Source organism: Cyprinus carpio, chromosome B23 (genome assembly GCF_018340385.1).
Source record: "Cyprinus carpio isolate SPL01 chromosome B23, ASM1834038v1, whole genome shotgun sequence".
NCBI classification, from domain to species: Eukaryota; Metazoa; Chordata; class Actinopteri; order Cypriniformes; family Cyprinidae; genus Cyprinus; species Cyprinus carpio.
This window is the reverse complement of record NC_056619.1, coordinates 25,795,777-25,805,547: the sequence shown is the minus strand read 5'-3', so window position 1 is coordinate 25,805,547 and position 9,771 is coordinate 25,795,777. Positions and strand designations below refer to the sequence as shown.

The window sequence follows — 9,771 nt, the reverse complement described above, 5'->3', positions numbered from 1 at the left end:
ATTTTGTCACTTTATATAAAATTAAATATAAAAAGACAACTTATTGTAATTATACCTAAAACTAAATTAACTAAAACTAATTAAAAAAAACAATTATAAACATATTTAAATAACAACAACAACAACAACAACAACAACAACAATAATAATAATAATAATGATGCACAAAAAAAATTACTAAAATGAAAATGAAAACAATATATAAAAAATTCTGTCTTGGAATGATAAGGTTCTATCTGCATTCTGAGCAGTTCTGAGATTCTGAGTTTTTGCGTTCTATAGACTTCTGTAGATAGAACACTTTTTATTTTCTAAAAAAAGTCCCAAAATGTACACAGCTTACAAAAGAAACATCAGATAATATAAATGAGTAGTCACAGAATCAGAATATGTGAATAACTCAGATGGACCCTTATAATTCCAAGCGATGATATTAACAAAAACTGTAACAGTATATCAGAGATTCTAAATTAACATGATCATAAATCACAAATCTGAGAAGACACAAACAGACAAAACATGACGTCTCTCCTGAGCGTCAGGCTGCTTTCTGTCCGAGAACACAACGCTCATTGTGTGGAGCACACCGGGCACCAACACTTTCCTAAGAATGTTCTGGCTCTGGTCCCGGACAGGACCCTCCACCGGGAGAAATATGACAAGCTCGCATGGAAAAAACATGAAAAATGATCAACAGAGCAAAGAAACCTGGCGAGAGAGAGAGAGATAGGAGAAAGGGAAAGCTGCCATGGAGTTTCCCATAAACACTACTGAGGGGGGTTCCCAGAAAACCATTAATTTTTTGGATGAAATGCGATTGAAACAGCCGGCGGATCTCATCTCTTTCTGACAGACTACACGAGCTCTGACCTCGTCTGTGCATCTGAGTCTCACAGCGAGATGTGTGTGATCTGGAGGATCAAGAGATTCAGCACTCGTCCGATGCTGCAGGTCAAACACACAGACCGAGCCTTCTTTGGAATCGGTTCTGTTAAATGATTCAGTTGAACTGATTCTCAGAGCTCTGGGAGTTTTGGAATCATTTCTCTTCAACAATTTAGTCGAGCTGATTCTCCGAGCGAAATTAATGAAGTGCTGAATGAATTCAACGTCATACTTTTAAATATGCATTAAATACTCATCGTCACGTTAGGCAAAATATTAAATAAGGGGTTTTCAACAAATATAGTATATGATAAAAAATAAGATATTATTTATATAAAATAATGAAATAACTACACACACACACACACACACACACATATATAATTACTACTGTTCTGTGAAATGCAATAATAATATGAATAACAATTTGTTTTTATTATCTTTATAAAAATATAAAATACAAATATATATAGAGATAAATGACAGTTCACAGGACAGAATCCCCTTCATTAAACACCAGAAACAAGCAACGATTGGCAATTTAATGCTCAGTTTAACTTGCACACATATGAACAGCATCATGTGTGTGTTCAGAAAGTCTCCAGGGGGTCGATCCACAACAAAGGTCTTAATTGCCAACCACTTACCCAGCTCCATCAGGTCTAGCTGCATCAGGAGGCCCAGCTCTATAAACAGCTCCAACTCTGTCAGGAGGCTCAGCTCCATCAGGAGCCCCAACTTCGTTAGGAGGTTTAACTCCGTTGAGAGGCCTACCTCTGTCAGGTCTTGCTTCATCAGGAGGCTCAGCTATATCTGGAAACCCAGCTCCATCAGAAGGCCCAACACTATCAGGAGACCTGGCTACAGTAGAGGGCCCAATTTTGTCAGGAGGCTCAGCTCCATCAGGAGCCCCAACTCTGTCAGGTCTAGCTCCATCCTGAGGCTTGGCTACATCTGGAAACCCAACTCCATCAGGAGCCCCAAATCCATCAGGTCTAGCTCCATCCTGAGGCTTGGCTACATCTGGAAACCCAACTCTATCAGGAGGCCCGGCTCCATCAGTAGGCCCAGCTCCATCAGGAGCCCCAACTCCGTCAGGTCTATCTCCATCCTGAGGCTTGGCTACATCTGGAAACCCAACTCTATCAGGAGCCCCAAATCCGTCAGGTCTAGCTCCATCCTGAGGCTTGGCTACATCTGGAAACCCAACTCTATCAGGAGGCCCGGCTCCATCAGTAGGACCAGCTCCATCAGGAGCCCCAACTCCCTCAGGTCTAGCTCCATCCTGAGGCTTGGCTACATCTGGAAACCCAACTCTATCAGGAGGCCCGGCTCCATCAGGAGCCCCAAATCCATCAGGTCTAGCTCCATCCTGAGGCTTGGCTACATCTGGAAACCCAACTCTATCAGGAGGCCCGGCTCCATCAGGAGCCCCAAATCCGTCAGGTCTAGCTCCATCCTGAGGCTTGGCTACATCTGGAAACCCAACTCTATCAGGAGGCCCGGCTCCATCAGGAGGCCAATTTCAGTGGGGCCTAGCTCCATTAGGAGGCCCAGCTCCATAAACGTCTCCAAGCACAGACTACAGGAGGCCTGTCTCTGTCAGGAGATGCTCCTCTGTGATCAGGGCCTCTTCCTGCAGCCGACAGATCCAGACAGACTCTGTAATGGAAACTCTGACTCCAGAGCCTGATGGGAAAGCGCTGGCATCTCTGGCCTAATGTTCCGGTCACAGACACACCTCACCTTTCACCCGCACCGGCGATGTGGAACGAACAGAGAGGAAAGCAGATGACGAGACGCCAAAGCAAGTGTGTGTGGCTGTAAACAATTAAATCAAGCAGGCATATTACTCAGACCTACAGACAGAAACGTCAACAAACTAAACTACTGACCCCGAGAGTTAAACCTGAGCGCGACTGACAGATCAGACGACTGAACTATTTAATCACATTCATTCATTTGCTTCTATTTTCCTCATGTGTAAGTCGCTTTAGATAAAAGCATCTGCTAAATGACTAAATGTATATGTAAAATAATAGCAAATACAGTATTTAAAAAATAAAAAACTTGAAGCAATTCCATTATTTAATTAATAATCATTTATTTTTTACGGGTTAAATAAAAAGCAATGCCATTGTTTTAACTTATATTAATTTAACATTAATTTTTTTTTTATTAATCAAAGCAAACAGTATTTAAAAACAACTTGAAGCAATGCCATTGTTTCAATTTAATGTCAATATTATTTTTTAATTAATACATATTTCACTTAAAAAGAAGCAATGTCACTGTTTTAATTTAACGTTAATATTAATTTAAATGTAATCAAATGTATTCATATTTGTAATAATAATATAAATTACTAATTAAAAACAAAAAGCAATGACATTATTTTAAATTAATATTTTAATATTATCATCTCACTGTTTTTAGTAAAAAGGTGGTAGCTATGTGGTTGCTAGGGTGGTTACACGGTTGCTAGGGTGTTCTATTAAATAACCAATAAAAGTTCCTTTACATATTATAAAGAGAGAGAGAAATTACATATTTTATCCATTAAAATAATTAAATAAATATAATATAAAAATTATTAAATATATGATATGTGTGTATGTGTGTGTGTGTGTGCGCATCTTTTCCTTATCCACTACTACAATTTTGGTCATGACAACATCCATACTACAAAGATTAACCACTCAATGATTAGTTTTGAACATTATTTACAACACAACTGGGATTAATGATACACACACACAATGCCACACACAGAGAGAAACACACACACACACACACACACACACACACACACATCTGGAACGCATCACATTCCTCAGATAGTCGATATTCTTCAGATAATAACACACAGACTGAGTTTCCTTCATCAGGAGCATGTGCTGATCACATTCTCACTCCTGCTGACCTCAGAAGGAACAGCTCGACTGACTTTCTCCTGATGTTCACACACACACACACACACACACACACACACACACACACACACACACACACACACACACACACACAGTAACCTTCACAACTCAAAATCCACAGACTGTCTGCTGACACTTAACCCAACACAAACACATCAGCAGTCATCTACACAGCTGTCAGCTCATATCTATATAACACTTGTTATAAATCTGACTCTGAAATAACACACATGCAAGTATAAGAATAATGTAGTGCTCAAAATATGTGATCAAATGGGATAATTTAAAAAAAAAACATTTTATTATAAAAATTACAATATATTAAATTAATATATATATATATATATATATACATATATATATTATATATATATATATATATATATATAATATAATATATTTACACACATTAATTTATATTTTATGTTTGAAATTATACAGAAATATATATAAAATAATTAGAAATTATATAAACATTTTAAAGGAATTTTTTAAATGATATAAATATATATATATATATATATATATATATATATATATATATATATATATATATATATATATATATATATATATATATAAAATAAAAATGATAAAAAATTATAAAAACAAAATAAAATAATTAGAATATATATATACACTATTTTATATTTAAAATGATTTCTAAATTAATATAAAAGAAATAATATTAAATAATTACTAAAAATAAATAATTTCTATACATAAAATAATAATTTTATACATAGCCACAATTTATATTTGTCTACAAAACTAATGTTCAGGCATTTAATCATAAGCCTTTAGATCAAATAAATAAAAAAATAAATAAATTCACCATGTGCACAACTGAACTGTTATTGCACATGATGCAAATAAGAAAATTGATCAAAATAACACTTCAGTTCAAATAAATAGTAATGCTAAACTAACACTAAAAATGCTAAAAATTCATAAAAGTATATTTTAAACGAGTGCAGCTGTGTAATTAGATTTTGAAATGAAGACATTAATAAAGACATTAGAAATCAATTTGAAACAAATAAAACACTATAAATTGCTCATAAACTGTGTAAAAGTATCTCGTTTAGGTATCAGTGTCTCTGTTAAAGGGTTTATCTTCACCGCAGCTGAAGGAATGAATGATCTGAATTCTGGTTCCTCCATCATCATCTAACACAAACAAACACAGCGGGACTCCTGATGCCTTTCCCATCTCTCTCTCTCTGTCTGAAGAGTTCAGGAGCGGCGCTCTCTTATGGAGAACTACAACAAACACCCAGAAAACGAGAGCGTGGACCTGAAATTTATTCGGGTTTTGCAAAAACAAAATCCTTAAAGCAATAATTCACCCAAAAATGAAAATTTGCTGAAAATGTGCTCACCCTCCGGTCATCCAAGATGTAGATGGGTTTGTTCCTTCATCAGATTTGGAGAAATGTAGCATTGCATCAGTGTCTCACCAATGGATGTGAATGGGTGCCGTCAGAATGAGAGTCCAAACAGCTGATAAAAACATCACAATAATCCACAGCACTCCAGTCCATCACTTAATGTCTTGAGAAGACAAGTTTTTAACTTCAAACTGTTGCTTCCAGCTGAAATATGAGTCCATAATCCATAATAACACTTCCTCCAGTGAAAAAGTTGTCTCATCTGAATCAGGAGAGAAATCTGCACAGATCAAGCAGCGTTTAAACAGCTCTAAACAAAGCTCAGGAGTGCTGTGGATTACTTGTGGATTATTGTAATGTTTTTATCAGCTGTTCGGACTCTCATTCTGACGGCACCCATTCACATCCATTGATGAGAAAGTGACAGAATGCTTAATTTCTCCCAATCTGCTGAAGAAACAAACTCGTTGCATCCGTTAAATATGTGAGCGATGGCATCATGATATTATAAAACGCCGCATGATGACGTGACGCGAATGAATGAATCTGCGCGGAGCTCAAAACAAGCAAACAGCAACAGAATCTGCTACAGTCTCCAGCAGAGCTTTAAACAAAAAACAAGGACAAACAGACGCAATCAAAACAATATTCACAAAACAACAACAACACAGGCCTGTTGCCACGACAACCTCAGCATGATCTCAGAATCATATTAACACACACATCATGTTCACCCCAAAACAGCATCTCGCTCATCATTTACTCGAACAAACAACACTGACTTACTTTATGTGGAGCTAAAATAGAGGCTTTTATGTGAATCTGTCGCTATGAACGTCTGCTGCATGAACATCCTTCAAAACCTATTTTGCCCTCCAGGAAAAAAAGACAACAATGACATTCTGGTTAATAATTAATCATAGAATTCACGTTTTTGGATCTACTGCAGCTTTAAGTTCAATATTGTGGTTTAAGTTTGGTTTCGATACAAAAAATGTCCAAAATTATACTCATAAAACAAGTGTTTTGTTGTGTAATGTGAAGAATAATCCATTGCTCATGACATAAAGATACACTTTAAGTCTGACAACAAATATTAAGTCATTATAAGACACAGCCAATGTTTATTTTATGTTTGTATATCTTGTTTCTGAATCACTGAAATCATTTGCATCATGAAGGTCAGACTTTCATTCTCACAATTCCATAAATCATATTAAAAATAGTGTAAACTTTAAGCATTCTGGATAAACTCCTAATGATAAATCTGATGAGAAAATGAGGTAATAAAATTACTTTTTGTTAAACGTTTAATAAATTGTTTTTAAATTGTATAAGTTTCATTATTTAAATTCATTAGACATGGTTTTTGATAACTTACATTTAATGTTATCATTAAAACTGAATTAAAATTGGAAAAAAAGAACCCAGAAGAATTAAAATGTAAAACATGGTATTTGCGATAAAATAAAAACACATTTCATAGAGACTTAAAAATGAAATTTGAAATGTAAAAATTAAAAAACGTTTAATATATTGTTGCTAAATTGTTTAATTTTCATGTTTTAAATAATTTAGTTAAAAATTTAATTTAGCCATTAAAATGGAATCCAGAAAAAAGAATTTCTAGAGCCCTAAAGATTTAATTTTTGTTACACTTTTAATAAATTGTTGTTTAATTGCATAATTTTTTTTTTTATTATTATTAATTAGACATGCTTTTTTGATTACTTACATTCAGTTTAACCATCAAAACAGAATGAAAATAAAGGAAAACAATTGAATCAAGAAATATTTAAATGGAAAAAAATTAATTTGGGAAACAATAAAATGGATTTCATAGGGTTCTATTATTGTAGAATTTTAAAATAAATTATATATATATATATATATAAATAAAAGTAACACTTAAGTTGATTAGACATGCTTTTTGATTATTAAAATCGAACTAAAAGGTAATCCAGAAAAACTTAAATGCAGTTAGCTTGGGGCAAGTTATATACTTTTAAAAGAAATTAACAGTTTATTGATCAAGGACGCATTAAATTGATCAAAAAAGTGACAGTAAAGACATTAATAAAGTTACAAAAGATTTGTCCTTTTGTCCTTTTGAACTTTCTATTCAAATGTGAATCCTGAAAAATAAAATGTATCACCAAAAAATATTGTGCAGCACAACCGTTTTCAACATTGATAATAATCAGAAATGTTTTATATTAGAATGATTTCTGAAGATCATGTGACACTGAAGACTGGAGTAATGATGCTGAAAATACAGCTGCACATCACAGAAATAACTTGCATGTTAAACTATATTTTCTCTAAAGTGCAGCGTCCTGAGACTCTGAGGAGTTTACAGACGTCGACAGGAAGTTTCTTATGCAACAGGATCCGCAGCATCTGTGAAAGATTTCTGCATTAATATCCAGATCCCGGACAGACGTGTCCTCACAGGAACGGCATGCAGAGGTGCAGCGTGGGACACAGGTGCATGCTGGGATATCGAGCCCATGGCCAATCAGAAGAGCTGCCACATTCACCGGGGCTAACGGAGGAGAAACGACTGGACGACAGCAGCAGCAGAGACCAATGTTTCTGTCGTTATCATTCTTGAAGTGGCTCGTGTTTGAGGTAGGCTTCGAGCGTGATGAAGAAAACAGACGTCTTCACCAGTTTCTCACAGACACACATGAGCTCATGGACTGAAAGCAGATTGAACTCTGACCCGTGTCATTTCTGAAAAAATACTTCCAAACAACATGCTTTTCTACTTCAGCAGACCATTTGGGAAAAAATTATGGAATTATTTAAGGATGACATATAACAACAACTGAAATACAATAAAATTTTTAATAATAATAATGAAGATATAATAATAAATAAATTATAGAAAAAATAAGTTTATATTAAAATAAAATAGTATAAAAATAATATTAATAAAATTAAATAAAATAACTTACGTTTATATATATATAGATAGATAGATAGATATAATTTATTATTGAAATTAAGTTTATAATTATTTAAAAACAAATAATTATGACAATCATTTAAATACTAATATAAAACATTATAAATAATAATTTATTATAAAATAAATTAAAAAAAATATTTTTACATGTAAAAATGTTTAATTTAAATAAATTTTAAAATAATTTTACATTATAAAACTATTATCAAATAACAAAGAAATAGTAATTATTTATGTAATGTTTATTATATACCCATTATGAATAACATTTAATTTAATAATGAATTATTAAAATGTAAATCATTTTACCTTGTATAAACATCAACAATAATTTATTATAAGTTACATTATAAAATTGTAAATTATAATATAGTAATAAAAATTGTAATAATAAGTAATAAAATGTAATTAAATAGTTTAACACTGTAAAATAATAATAATAAGAATTTAATTACATTATAAAGTAATTTGACATTAAATAATAATAAAAATTTATTATAACAATTTAATTAAAGAATGTTTAATAAAATAATATATTATAAATATTACATTATAAAACTGTACATGAAATAATAATAATACAATTTGTTATAAAATGTAATAAAACTAATATATTATAGTTATTATGCATGTTTTTATTGCTGTAGCTATTAAATAAAACAATCCAATCAGTTCTGTAAATAAGCTATCAGACACTTGAAACTAACCGGTTAAATCACTTCTCAATCGTAATCAATGATGGACTTCTGTTTGACTCCGAACATAAAGGTGGACTATAAGAAAGTGCTTTAGCATCCAAAATATGACACACTTCACCTTTCAGAGCATCGCGTGTGCACAGCAGGTGATGTCATCGACCCGATCCGGAGCACAGAGGTCACCGGGAAACAATGACGTCAGCTGATCACATACACACGCCACAGGCAACATGTGTGTTCTGTTTATGGACGCTGATGAAGCGGTGATGTCATGCACAGGCCATGTGCTGCAGTCATAACTCAGAGACGCTCCACAGACACACACACATACATACACACACACACCTGCAGGTCTCGTCTCAGATGTTTCTCCCCATGTGATATGTCCTCGAGAAAGAGGAGAAAGATTTGGATTAATTTCCCAAAACTCAGCTAATATGCAGATTAACTGCAAATTGTAACCCTGGTAGAGTCAAAGTGTATGATCAATACGAGTCAAAAGAACTCAATCCAGTGCTCGAACACCGAGTTGATTTTGATTTAATTTGTGGAATGTTCTACTCTATGATGTAATAGTGTGGATAAGCACCGCCTCCGCAGAAAATGATCAGCATCGCTGTCTGTTTAGCCCTGCCTACGATTCTACGGCAGTATGTTTTGCCCCGCCCGCAATTCTACGGCAGTCTGTTTAGCCCCGCCCATGATTCTACAATTCTATGGCAGTCTGTTTAGCCCTGCCCATGATTCTACGTTTAGCCCTGCCCGCAACCCTACCGCAATCCTACTGAACCCCGCCCAGCCCCCGCCCATGATTCTACAGCAGTGTTTAGCCCCGCCCATGATTCTACAGCAGTGTTTAGCCCCGTCCACGATTCTACACCACTGTCTGTTTA

At 34.1% G+C, this 9,771-nt stretch overlaps 1 protein-coding gene across 1 annotated transcript in view; it reads right to left on the bottom strand.

The window, feature by feature from the left end:
• Nucleotides 1-9,771, bottom strand: part of ddah1 (dimethylarginine dimethylaminohydrolase 1) — a 55,209-nt gene that overhangs the window by 23,235 nt on the left and 22,203 nt on the right. The gene's annotated exons all lie outside the window — the stretch shown is intronic.